This window comes from Mya arenaria, chromosome 6 (assembly GCF_026914265.1).
Source record: "Mya arenaria isolate MELC-2E11 chromosome 6, ASM2691426v1".
Classification (NCBI taxonomy): Eukaryota; Metazoa; Mollusca; class Bivalvia; order Myida; family Myidae; genus Mya; species Mya arenaria.
Window position 1 is genome coordinate 50,388,058 of NC_069127.1, and position 14,909 is coordinate 50,402,966.

The 14,909-nt window shown below is 31.5% G+C and overlaps 1 long non-coding RNA gene across 1 annotated transcript; it reads right to left on the bottom strand.

Moving 5' to 3' along the window:
- Positions 1-4,818: 4,818 nt before the first annotated feature.
- Positions 4,819-6,717, bottom strand: LOC128237492 (uncharacterized). Its single transcript, XR_008261617.1, has 3 exons — positions 6,598-6,717; positions 5,448-5,584; positions 4,819-4,940 (listed from the first exon to the last, which is right to left on the bottom strand). It is a non-coding gene; the product is annotated as an uncharacterized LOC128237492 (long non-coding RNA).
- Positions 6,718-14,909: the final 8,192 nt, after the last annotated feature.

A 14,909-nucleotide genomic window follows, 5' to 3' on the forward strand; every position in this document is an offset into this window, starting at 1 on the left:
CTAAGATTTACTTTTAAAAAATCGGCTTGCTTCAACTCACACATTGCAATCTTATGGACAAATTAAAATAAATGGGTGTTTATATTCGCGCTATTTTAAACCGCAGAACACCATTCGTCCCATCTTGTAACCCAAGCGCATTAATCTGTTTACATATCATGTCGAAAAATAGATCTAGCAGTATCTGTTTTTAAATTGCGTCATACAGTCTTAGACTTTTTATACACTTAAAAATGGCATACAATACTGTAAAGACCAAACTTGACAGTAAGTGCACTTCTTGTGCACTCTTAGTTCACCAGAAGTGAACTTCGTAGTGCACTAGGGTAAGACAAGGGAAAGACTAAATGGAGACAAGGGGCTGACCAGATAAGGCTTCTTGAGTCTATAATTAATGCTATCCTAACACAGATATATATGCAGGTATAATGATATAATTTTGTTTCTAGGTTTCATCTTCAAATACTTATTACATAACGATCAAAGGAATTCATGAGCTTTTCTTTAAGGTGTAGCAATTAATTTAAGAAGGTGATAATTACAAGCTGCTCATTATTTGAAATAGTCATACATCAAAGCTCACACTGTGAAATTGATCCCAGATTGAATAATTGCATTTCTAATTTGAAACTTCATAATTATATTGATAAACATATATTTAAGAGGTTTAGTATATTTGGTGTTGCAGCTTATTTATAAAATGAAATACTATCCATTGAAGGCGTAATTTAAGCCTTTAAGTGCCCGCATAACCTCCCCATAATACACAATTCAGTGTATGGACCTTTATCTCAATCTGTATTGCCTCCTGCTGTCTGTCAAATCTCAGATCTGTCTGTTATTAAAGAAATTAACCACATTAAAATCATTATTACAATGATTAAAGGGATTGTGTCACAGATTGGCACCAAAAAAAGATTTTTTCTGTAACGAATCTCAGGACAATTATCTAATTGAATGTGTTACGCTTTGATATCATTATTGTTTAACAAGTACCAAAATGTAAAAAAAAAAAATTGTGTCGGAGACCGGGTTCGAACCCGCGTCGCCAAAATTGAAGTCCAGCGTCTTACTCGCTGAGCTACAAAGACTATTTTTAATAATTAAGCTATAAACCTACCTCGGTAATATCACATGATAACACCGAATAGCCAATCACGCATAAGGAATGAATTCTACCTGGTAAACATACCCAGTAATCTTTTTAAATGGAAAAATACGAAATAACTGCTAAACTTAGATAAAATGTAAATTATGTGGTACTTCAGTTAGTAAGTTTCAATGCATTGTACACATCGATGCCAAGTTTATGTCAGTTTTCGACAATTTTCTTTTTTTTTTCGCTATTTTATCATACGTGAGACAGCCCCTTTAAGAGTAAGGATAAAAGTAATGTTAGATGTTATATATAATAGCCCACTAAAATGATTTATATCATATAACATAAATGGAATGAAATAACACTTTTTACTTTATTTGTTTATCATATACTTCCCATCAGTCATATTAATACATTGGCTATGCATATATGCAAGAATTGGTTATGTATTAATGAGACAATGCTTTTTTCTACTCTAAAAGTTCCAACTCTAAATGGCCTTAAGCCAATAAACAAATACACAGAAAATTGGACCCTGCAATGACACTATTGCAATAAACAAGGGATGCACAGCAGAGAATTAACATGACAATCATTCTTTAAATAACGCTTTTAAGGAAACTTAGATATTTTTTTTAATAATTTTGTTTTAGGAAAACGATGTAAAAAATATAAAAGAAAGAAAATAGTTTATATGTATTTCATAATGTGTTGCAATTGCATTATAAAATAAAAAAAACTATTTCTTGAGGACACTTTTCATCATTTGTCAAATTGTTAAGAGTTACATCTTATAAAGTCAAAATACCATGTACAGATTTTTTAACAAACATAAAATTGAAATTCATAGATTATATGCTGTTTTTTTTAAATATTGACCCTGCACATTATGTATTTTAACATCAAATAGAAAGTTATAATATTAACTCATATTCATTGTAATGCTTGTTATATGGGTCGATGCATAGGATAATTCCCTTTTTTTGCCCTTTTTAATGTTATCATAGCAGGGTTCCTAACGCTTCCTGTGTATTTTTTATTGGCTCTGACCTATTGGGGCTAAAACTGTCACAATGGGTTATCTCATTTCCAAAAGTATGAATAAGCTATTTTTTATTATTTTGCTGAAATTCATCTCATTTTAATGTCTGGTTTGTGGGTCATTTGGTAGGTTAATTCCCTTTTGTACTATTTGTAATGAAATACTGTTAATTGGTTTATGGGGCTATAAAAATAAGGGCTAACACTTTTAGATAATCTCTTTCCTTTTGTTTTTAATTTAGCTTATTTACCATTTCACAGAATTTAAAAATATCTATACATATTATAGACTATATATATATATATATATATATATATATATATATATATATATATATATATAAATTTATTAAATACACAAATCTCAAACAAAGATGAATGCTTTGTTTTACTGTTTTTCACTGTCAGAAGAAGATTAAGATCAAAAGTCATCGATTGGGGTCATTTAATATAAAATGCTCAAACTAGACTTTAAGATGTTTATTTATGAAAAGTAATGAAATAAATCACGATTAAAGTTTACGTAACATCTAAATAGGATAATAACAGACAATTGCAATAGCATTTAGATCGGTATTTATACACAATATATAATATTATAATGTAATGCTTATGAAAAAGGTGTTTCTGAAAATTAGCCTTAGCTTCTATTTTTATATCATTCTTCTTTTAAACACTGTATGCATTTTTTTGTTTTAAATCACAATTATTTTTTTTTATCCTAAATAATGATTTTGGATTCACAGTTTGAATACACATTTCTAATACTGTGTACGCACAGAGGTGATGCGAGCGAGAAAAAGGTGTGGACGCGGAATGTGCGTGTAATAGACAATGTGTACTTGTGGGCAGTAGTTTGATAGAAATTCGACATTTCACCTGTGCTTGATTACATTTATAAAGGGTGAATAAAAGTGATGTAAATATTATTATAGTAATAGTGTTGACCACTTATACACGTAGGATTCATCATTAATATTTTTGCAATCACTTGTTATGAATTAAATGTCTGAATTATCAAAAATTCATAATTGTTCAGATGTTAAAATAGTAACACAATTATATTATATTACACTCTTATTTGAAAGTTTGGCTTCAAAATAAATTTATTGTATTAATTTAAGAAATGTTTTATTCTTTTTTCAATAACATTAAAATTAAACATGTGACCAGCAAATGACTGGTGGAAACCCCTTGTCTTTACTTATTGGGCCAGTAAAATGGCTTTACATCATAAAGTCATAATTAAATAATATGAAAAACAATGAACTGGTAGAGGTAATGATCCTATCAGTAATACCAAAATTAATATAGTAAAAGCCAATCTGAGTGAACCAGAAAAATCAATACTAGCTTATCAAATGAACAATAGACTACATTAGTTTATCCATAGTGCACATCTGGTTTACCAGGAGTGCACTCCAAGTGCACAAGGCTGTAAAGTTTGGTCTTAACAGTTCTGTAGCACAAACTTTCTCAATAACATATGTAGTCAAACTTGTGCCATATAAATGCTGATTTAAAGCTGCACCAAGATACTTTGCAGATAACGTTGAATGAGTACCAGTCACATTACATTTACATTCAAATAACTGATGCAAGCTTCTTATATGAACTAAACACAAAAGACCCAGTTTTGCGCGAATAAAGTGAACGGTTTTTATCAATTACCAGCTTTTCACATTATGACTATGTTAAATATGTTGATCCTTTAGCAGAAACTTTGAAATGGTTATCAAAATGAAAGGCAAGAATGTACAAAGACTTTACCATAATCATCATTGGGTGTTGATCAAAATTTTTTTTATAAGACTCGTGTGTTTTCTTCATTTTATCTGGAAATTGAAAGTAATCAAAATGTCAAAAATCCATGTAATTAGTTACAAAATGTTTGTCATAATTAAAATTTGTTTCGGCGATGTTATCTTAACAGGTTTTTTTTTGATTGTAAATATGCGGCCGTACATTATGACCTCTTCGTTCGCTAACTAATTATTCCTCAGAACGATGTGAACAAGTTTGCCGTAATTTCAGGTGAAAAAGTTTCCACAGTAAAACTTCTAATTGTAAGTGCATCGTATGAAAGCGTAAATATATATATGTATATAAATAACAACTAAGTACATTGGCATGTACGTAAAACTGTATTTTGTCGTCTTTGTTGCTTTCAAATATGTGAGAAAATGTTATAATATAATGTTATACTTGCTTTCTTAAAAAATAAAATCGGATAATCAAGCAGAACCGCCTTGAAATAAAAATACCTTTTTATTTACGTATTTAAGAGTATGCAATATCTGCAATAACCATTCAAAACAATCACGCGTATCACAATTCTACTAAATACTGTATTGTTCAAACATCAACATAAACAATTAAAATCCTACCACAATCACTTTCAGGTGCCTTTTGATCAGTTTTATTTGACCATTCATTTATGTAATATGGATCGTCAATAAAATCGAAGTTAAATTCAATACATCTTTTTTCCTCATCTGTTTGTTCTCCTTTGGTGCGCTCTGTGGACAGATTCATACATTTGTCCAAAACTGCCTTTGCAGTATCTGTAAAAAAGGGTATCGAGACACGATTTAAGGCTGTCATTTCTCAAATATATGACAATCCGAATTACTTTTATTCAAAGGTAAGCTTTTTCAAAAGAGTTAAAAACATGAGCTTACGTGGCATGTGCCGAATAAGTTTTCTGAACGGCGTACATTCCATGCCGTCATCGGTCTTCGTGTAGTTTTTAAGAGCTTTATCCCACCGGTTTGATTTAATAATTGTCTTTGCAACACACCTACAAACATATCATTTAAAGGCACTAAATCCGTTTGTATTTGATATTTTAAATTAAGTAAACACCAATGAATGGAAGAAAACCTGTTAAAGATGTACTTTTATTATTATTAAAAACGCAATTGGAAATAACATTGAAATGGGAACTAAGCTGGTCCCTTTAGGTTAAATCATTCTTTTCAAATTCTTAATAGAAAATATACAAATGTAAAGTGCTGATCACTAACATCTAAGTACGTTGACACGGACTATGGTATACTGAGATTACTCCGTTCAAAATAGAACATCATGGAAACATTATAGGTATAGAACAACAAAGTATATATAATCCCAGAACACCATTGTAGGACGTCAGAAAACAACAACCTCAAACAAACAGTTTTTCAAACATTCTATCGATACTTTTAATATTTAATAATTCATTAAAGTTCGTTCAATGAGCACGAATACTCCATATTCGATTCTTTTGATACGGATATTATATTATATCCACTTTTATAAGACTCACTCATGATTATTGAGTATAGCGATGTCTAAGCAATTGTGATCCTTTTTGTCTAATTTAGTAACGTCGGCATCTTTCTTTATCAAGTATTCCACAACGTCAGCATGTCCGTTTTTGCTAGCAACCATCAAAGGTGTAAGCTGTAAAAACCAAAATGATTGTATTCGTTTACGCCAACATAACCTTTTTGTTTGCTACCATAAAAACAGCAATACATTGAAATCCATTTACCGAAATGATGTAAAACTTTAATAACATAATGTTTTAAACATTAATCACGGACATTTACGTTATTCTACTCATTATTCTTAAACACTAAGTTTTGCAATATATCTAGGATCGGCAATATGTATGTTTAAAAGCAGTTTTGGTAGCTTATTTGTAATTGTTTTTTTCAACAAAGTATCATAAAATAAATCACCAGTGCATTCGTTGTACTATTTGATGATTCGATAGTCTATTCAATAAAGCCATTTAATCAAAACGAGCATTGATATCACTAAGAATTGGGGAATCTGTCTGGAAATTGAAAGTAATCAAAATGTCAAAAATCCATGTAATTAGTTACAAAAAGTTTGTCATAATTAAAATTTGTTTCGGCGATGTTATATTAACAGGTTTTTTTTGGATTGTAAATATGCGGCCGTACATTATGACCTCTTCGTTCGCTAACTAATTATTCCTCAGAACGATGTGAACAAGTTTATTATTCAATAAAGCCATTTAATCAAAACGAGCATTGATATCACTAAGAATTGGGGAATCTGTTAATCGGAAACATTACATGCTCAGCCTTTTCCATACAGTTTGGGAGCAAGGACTTTGCTACTATATTTGAAAACAAGTGTCGCTAAAATCATTGAACTGAGGTTGGAATTTCCAGGGGGAAATTTCAAACATAAACAATTTTACACGACTTTAAAGCATCATATAAACAAAAACCAATAACACTTGGTATAGGTTTGAGAGATCGGGAGAATGTCAAAGTAATACTTCAATAACAGAAATCGTAAAACGCACAACACATCATAAGACAACATGATGAATTGTATAGGTGAAACACACTCGCATTAACAATGGAAATAAAAGGAATGACTTATTAGAAATTAGCAGAATCGTACAAAAGATTGAACCAATATAAAAATTGTATAACCTTATTTTCGTTCGCAGTATTGATTAAATCGGTTCCAGTAGACAATAGCTCCACACATTTGAGATGCCCAGACTCGGCCGCAAGCCAAAGCGGAGTACACCCTTCGTTGTTCTTAGAACTATTAATAAAACAGTGTTTCAGGTTAAGGCTTTGTTATAACTATCAGAAAAATTGTGAATGTTACACACAACATTTACGCATTATATGTATGTGGTCATTTGAAACAAGAAACAGGCTTACTTACTTAAGTCTACATAGTATTTTTTCATAATAAATGAAATCAACATGTGACAAAATGTAATTCTATTTGTTAAAAAAATTAAGTCGGAGAATGTAATTATTAACAAACTGACTTTTGATCAAAATGCTCAAACACCATTGCTATATTGTTTCATTGTTTTTGACGTACGTATACAAATGTAAAATTTTGCTGGTAATAATGCTTGCCTGTCACTGTGTTTTTTGCTCTCCCGCAGTAAGACATCGAGCACTCTGTCGTGTCCATCTTTTGCCGCTAAATGATACACAGTGTCACCATTTTTTGGATTCTTGGGTAGAACCTCACTGTTTTGTAGTACCATGTTTTCTTTTATGCTGTAATTAAAGCTTAGTCGCATGAACATTTATTTCCTTGCGCAATGTGATGCAATGATCTTGAAAAAAGAGTACCGCTGGTAGCAGGTGTTACATACATAATTGTATCAACAAAAATAAAGTGCTACAATTGCTTTAAATAAAAATCTGATGTACAATTAGCCCAACTGAGCATTTTGTCTGATACGCCTGTATCATTTAAAAAACCCAAATTATAACAAGCGTATACAACACAAATTTGCATTAGAAATTCGCCAAGGTGCTGAAATATTGAATATTTCTGTCAAAAGACAGGCCTTCTCAATCATTCTGATAATGTTTCTATATATCAGTGCATGCATTTATATATGAACGATGAGGATTTGATACTATTAAAATGTTAGCTATTTAGGAGACTGTTACCTCCTCGCTCTGGAATCCAGAATACCTCTTATTTTTAGATCCGGAACACGCTTTATTTTTTAACAGGAGTCTGGAATTCCATTTCTTATAAATATTGAAAACAACAACAACAACAACAACAACGGATTTTTGAATATGTATTTATAGATTGGTTTCTCTTGTCATTTCTTAAATTGACCGGAATTGAATTTATACACAGCAAGCAATTGAATAGATAGAGGATATTTGTTATCTTAGTGTTAGATCGTATTTTTTTAACGAGTGTCATAGAAAAACATATTTTAATAGTGGTGAAGCCACGAGTGAAATATAGTTTTTCTATGATCACGATTTTCTGTTTCTTATCTTTCTAAACAAAGGAAAAAATCTTGCCTGTTATTACGTGTTAGGAACACTACATTTGAACGGTCAGTGAAAGGGACTTGACTATCAATATGAGGTTTTCAAAGGCTTATGCACTCACACCATTTTGCTCAAATTTGAAAATGACCTCAAATGTACTGACACAAATGAACGGAATTACAGTATAGTTACCATTCTTTTGCAATAACTGATCATTTCGATGAGTTGATACGCTTCATGTTTCAAAATTTTACTCTTAACCATAAGTCAATTTAATAGTTCGGTCATTCTGAAGAATTAAAATGACACTGGATATATGCCTTATGCTGATTAATAAGATGCTGTGAGAATGCGTTCTATTAACTCATTTAGTAAAGATAACCCGTGAAGTCATTTCTCAGCACTTGTAATATTGATGCATACATTAATTTCCTGTAATTAAAATTATAATATTAAACATACCCATCGAGAAGCGCCTGTGCGCATTCAAATTTGTTGTTTTCGCATGCCAAATGAAAGGCCGTTTTCTTTTCTTTGTTAGCTACGTTCAATGCGCCATGCTCAAGAAGCTTTACAGCAACATTTGTTTTCCCATATAAAGCAGCAAAGTGAAGGGCGGTCATTCCATCGTTATTCTGATGGTTTATTTCGCACTCTGCAAGAAAAAAGACTGATATTGGCTGAAAAAGCACATTCGGTTTATAACTTAACTAAGAATTTGATCTTATTAAGTCATTTAATAATATTACACGTTCATGTTAAACACACCGAATTTGGATTGTACTTGCGATCAAATTTAATGTCATATAGGCAAATTTGCATCATTATCAAAGTAGGACTACAGACAAAAAATGGGGTCAGTCTTATAGGATTTACGACTTGGAACAGTAAAAAATAACACCACAATAATAGAGTTTTAAGTGTATGTTATTTTTTAATTCATGTTCGAACAAAAATCATTGCCTTGAGAGTACAAAAAATCCTTAAACTTTGGTTTTGCGCCTTAACCATTGCTATAAATGAATCTAAAAAGTCATCTCCAAAGAAAATAATAAGAATTAGAAAACCACGATCGTTGAAAATTGCTGTTTTTCGTCTGGGTTTTCATCTTCCAAGTCTACAATAAGCAACAGCGTATCTCTCTCGATACACTTTATATAGGAATCCTCAAGTGATTAAAATACGAAACTGGAAATAACACTCCCTAACAACGCATTACAAAGCCTTCGTACAGCGAACACTTTTGAGCCAAAGAAATGTTAAGTTGTAATTCGGTTAAAAAGCTATTTACCTGTCATGCGAACTTAAATATCGACTAAATTTATTTCACTAGCTACAAATTTAAGTATTTCTGCTGACGAATACATTCGTTCTCTGAAAATGACATTGGAAAATTGTAATTTACCCTTTGAAGATTTCTACAAGCCGAAATTAAAAAGGAGATTACGTAAACTTGCAATTATTAAGTAATTATCTTAAGTGTATGTTTTAATACTAAAATGCAAACCTTTGCAAAAAAGAAATTTTATGCAATTGACAAAGTAAAGTAGTAGTAGTAGTAGTAGTAGTAGTAGTAGTAGTAGTAGTAGTAGTAGTAGTAGAAGTAGAAGAAAAAGTAGGAGTAGTAGTAGTAATAGTTGTAGTAGTAGTAGTAGTAGTAGTAGTAGTAGTAGTAGTAGTAGTAGTAGTAGTAGTAGTAGTAGTAGGAGGCGAAACAACAGCAGCAGCAGCTGGCTTAACAGGCTAGCATTTATATATATATATATATAAACACAAATCAGGAACTTTTTATGGCATACAGCACGTTCCTGATTCTTTCACTAAAATACTTAAATAAACATTATTCTGTAAAAGGTAGCACTCAACACACGCTACTATGCTGATATGGGTTTGGAAAACGAGAAAAGCGTGATATTAATTTTTCAATACGGTGTGCTGTATTTTTCTTGTTGAATATGGAAATGAAGTTGAAATACAAATAATTAAATTAAATAACAATGCAAAGACATAAACCAAGATTTTACGTCAAGAACAGTAAACTGCTATGATCTTATTTTAAGGCTTATTCATCATTTGTTATACAAGATAAATATTAATGCAAATGCACCTTTTTTGCCGATCAGAAGGTCTGCAATTTCTGTTTTTCCGTATATTAAGGCAAGCATAAGCGGTGTATATCCATTTCTGTCTTCGACATTCGGGTCAATTGTCTACAAAAAGAAACTTTGAACATTAAATTATATAACAATATATGACAATATCATTATATTATAGCATTTATTAAATACAAACTATTCATATATAATGAATAATGAAGTATGAATGATAATACATATCAATACATTACAAACTGATCTAATATATTGACCTTGGCCTTGTGTTTGCCTGGTTTACTATTGCCCTTTTGCATTAAAGCAATACGTGGTGGGGTCCAGCCCTGATTGGTCTTCGCCTAAAACAATACCTAAACATGAACGTCTATAATAAATCCTATACATGAACAAGCATCACCAGGATTTACAATGTATACTAGTATTTAACTTTAGTTAATACGCTTATGCTACGCGTTAAGAGTTCTATGAATTTCACGTAAACCTACATTTATCATTTCGCCTTTATCTGCTTCTTTCAGCAGAAGTCGGCATATCTCCAATGGTCCACGAATAATAGCACAGTAGTGAAGCGCATTTAACCCATCTCCGTCCGTATCATTCAGGTTTGCCCCGTGAGTCAGCAGCTCTTTTACGGTAAAAACGGGATCCTTGCAATTGAAACATTAAAGTGACACTCATTCAAAATCAATACGAACACATGTATAACAAACATCGATTTTGACTGTAAAACCCTCAACTACTTACTAAATAATGCATTTATGAAAAATATTAGTTACTGATAACAAGATTGTAACCGGGTATTTAATTGGAGAGAGCGCAAAAATATTAAATGATTGGTGAATGCCAAAAGATTAACTGTGGTCTACTATAGTATTATAAGGTAGAAAGACCGTGTTTTATGCTCATTTCTTTCAAATTAAACTCGGTATCCTTCATAAGAACCATTTATTCATCCTTTTTGAAATATTTAAACAACATTATTAATTGTGGTAAATCTTATTTGGGAGTAAGAGCGCATCTTTAAAATTATCATATCATCATTCATATTTGTATATTTTGTATTTTTAATCACGTATTTTATTCTCATACTTATGTGAAAAACTACAGAAACAAGCTCAGTATCCAAAAGTTTAAACATAATCCCCGTTTAATGGCACAGGGTAAACGCCAAAGACATAGAACACAAAACAAAACATCACAAACAAGAAACATGGAACAACAGCACAAAACTCCACAAACAGCACAGTGCATATATATACTATATAAAAACTAGGTATGTTCATTAAGGACTGGTAGGTACCGCTTTGGAATGGTCAGTAAAATGTAAATTTACTGGGGCTTTAAATCATTTAGCGTACACAACCCCATTCTTATCCCTACAATCCCGAATAAAATAAAAACGAACATTTTTGAAGTTGAACACATTTTCAGGTGTTTCTAAAACAAATGACCTTAGTTTTTGCCTAAATTTCGTTTTGGTCTGTTGGGAATTACTTATAATTCATGTTCACCTTAAAACGGGTTTCGGGCCAAAATGTGTGACTTAGCACATACACAATATAAAAAGACTAGGAAATTAGCTAAGTGGAGCTCAACCACAGATTTATCTTATGAAAATGCCCTATTAAAGATGACTGGGTAGATGAATCATACCTAATTATGATGTTTAGGTATAGATACGTTAAGAGATATCTTTCGAGTAAGCTAAATGTAAACTTAAAGATCCTTCAGAATACTTAATACAGATTGACTCAGTTTAACTGAATATTTAGTTGATATCGAATAGCCTTAATCAAATCTTAGGTTATGATTCAATACCTTTAATCATAGCATGGGTCCGATATGTTGCTGTATTCAGGGTTTTGATTTGCCTTCAGAATACTTTATATATATTAAATCAGTAATCTAAGCTAAATTATTAAGTAATTTGATCTCGTTATCAGTTGTAATTAAATCTTACATCAGGGTGATGTTCACAAACAAACGTCGGTTCGTTTCTGCATGCATACAACAGCGGAGTCAAACCACTTCCCGATTTCTTGTTGACGTCTGTAGATTGAATATCTTCTATGTGAAAATGCGCCTTTATTACAAATTTAGTAAAAGACTTACATACACAATATTGCTGCGCCCAGATCTTTTTGACACATGATACCTCAATTTCAAGTTAAAATTGTTCTTGTTATTAACATTAGTGTTAGGCCACACCAAATTGATAACTTGTTCATCGGATTTTTTCCAAAAAATAATGGGGCGAGCGAGCGAAATAATAATAAAAATATTTGTTTTGCATTTAGCAAAAAAGAGGAGCGAGCGAAGAGCGAACACATATATGTAGTGATTTAACTCACTTTTTCTCATATTTTATTCACTTATTAACTAAACAATGATATTGTAAACAGTACAAGGATAACATCCAGTGAAAGAATGATAACACTAAAAGATAATTCTATACAAATATTAGTTTTGAGATCAAACAAATGCTATTTGAGATCAAGCAAATGTATTTCTTTAAACTATTTCATAAATGAGAGAACTCAAAACCACAGTTTTCCAGTTTTCTAAACCTTTTTGAAAAGTTTTCTTCAAAATACTCTATGCATGGCTAAGTTAAAGCCTGGAAACAAGCGCCAGTGGTCACGCCAATGGCATTTGGCATTGGAAAACTTGGTTAAAAATAATTCTCTATAAAAATACATCATATCTCATGACATGGAAATGACTAGACAAGGTGACTTGAAAAATAACTCACAAAATGAATATAGGCATTTGCAGTCAAATATAAACTACAGCTATCACTCTTGCTTTGACTACACAATTGGCCTTGGTAGCCATTAAAGTTCTGGAAAAGAATTTACAAAAAACCTACACCGTATTGTAAACCATTTCAGCTGAAAATATGTCACAGAAAATTCTAGCCAGCACCCAGTTTGATTTTAGGCTTTCTCAGAATTTAATACCTATCTTTTTTTAAATTTGCAGATTTTCCTTATTTTTTTAGATATCTTGTTCAAATTTAGACAAGTAACAGAAAACATAAAAGTATGACAATTATCTTTAATGTAACTGAAAAATCCCATGAAATTCCAATGTTAAACATCAATGTATTTTTAATAAAATATTATAATAATGTGAATAAAAATGAACGAAATATGTGTTTATCTTATAATTGTAAATGTGAATATTAATGCCAACGAGTTGTCTACAAGCAGTCTGTTCAAAGCATGTGCGAGACTTTATGTTTAGATAAGAATGGTGGCTTTGGTGACATGTGCTGTTTATTCGTGATTAACAAATTAAAAACTAATGAGTGAATAATAAGTGAATAATTTAAAAACAATGTTTAAATCATGGTCCGTAAGTTTCCGAAGATGGTCCGTAATGTCCCTAAATCTGGTCCGTAGTGTCCCTAAATCTGGTCCGTAATGTCTGGTCCGTAATGTCCATGGTCCGTAGTGTCCGTGACCCACATAAACATATATACAAAAGACACTTTTACTTCTTTTGTACTGCAAATACTGATTGTGTCAATTTTCATATATATAGCAAAAAAATATTTAAAAAAAATACAAGAATATGCAATATTTTTTTATAGACAAAAACCAATCAGCATAAATATTTAACACTTGAATGTTTTCCATATATAGTTTAAATATACACATGAACATCTAAAAAATCTACAAACATTTATTCGCAACACAAAGTGTGATTAATACCTTTTTTAAATCGCAGTCTGACACCATTTTTTATCCTTTTTCACTAATATTTACAAAATATACACAATCAGGCTTGTTTGATGTTTTTGTGTGAATGGTAAATCTCATGGGATTCCATGAAGCACATATGAATGTCAGTCAGGTTAATGTTTAGCGTTATCCTACTGTTCACGAACGTTGACTCATCGGCGACCAAGGCCTCCACCACAAGCACGCCCTTGTTGCCTCATCGGGACAGGAATTTCATGATCCGCTGCATCGGAGGAATCTGAAATTTTAATAAGCAATATTATACATAAATGTTCATTGTAGTATAATGCAGTATGCATTACTGAAACAGTTTGATGATAACACAAGAAAGGTGGTGCTCGTTTCTTGGCCAAACTTTATTTTTCTATTACTGTACATGCATTGCATATGAATTAAATAAACACTATACTCTGATCTGTAGCAAAATAAAAACAAACATGCATAAATCATTAAATGCATAATTATTTTTGTAGGAAACAAATAATACAAAAAATACATCATATTTGCTATATTAACAGCAAAACAATAAAGTAGTTAAAATACACACCTGAAGTTTTTAACTGGACATGTGTAGTAGGTAAAGATGAACGATTGGAAACTGTCTATTCACTGTAACGGTCATCCGAATTCCCGTCAAACATGTCCGAACCAAATTCAAACTTTGGACAATCACTGTCATTCACGATAAAATTCAGCACTTCTTGCCAAGTATATAAACGTTTACTTTTAGGGTTAGCCAAATAAAAACAAACACATTGTCCAGCATTTAATCAAACTTTAAATGGTGGTAAAATTGTCATTTGTTGACGTGATTTTCAAGAATCAGAAAGTGAAAACTTTTCGTTTTGTCAATTTAGTCTCGATCATCTAGACGCTTGTATCCGGGTCTATATCGTTAATTGACTCTAATTAGAGCGGCTGCATGATTGAGCCGGTGCTTTGATAATTGTTACGATCGAAAAACACGGCTATAAGGCTACATTCTACTAAACAAATTAGCGCACGTAAAAAAATAACTAATTATTTTTAGATGGTGCGGGCGCAAGAGATAAAAAAAATATATATATTTTTTGCTTTTCTGAAGAAATAGGTAGGTGCGGGAAATCCGATGAAC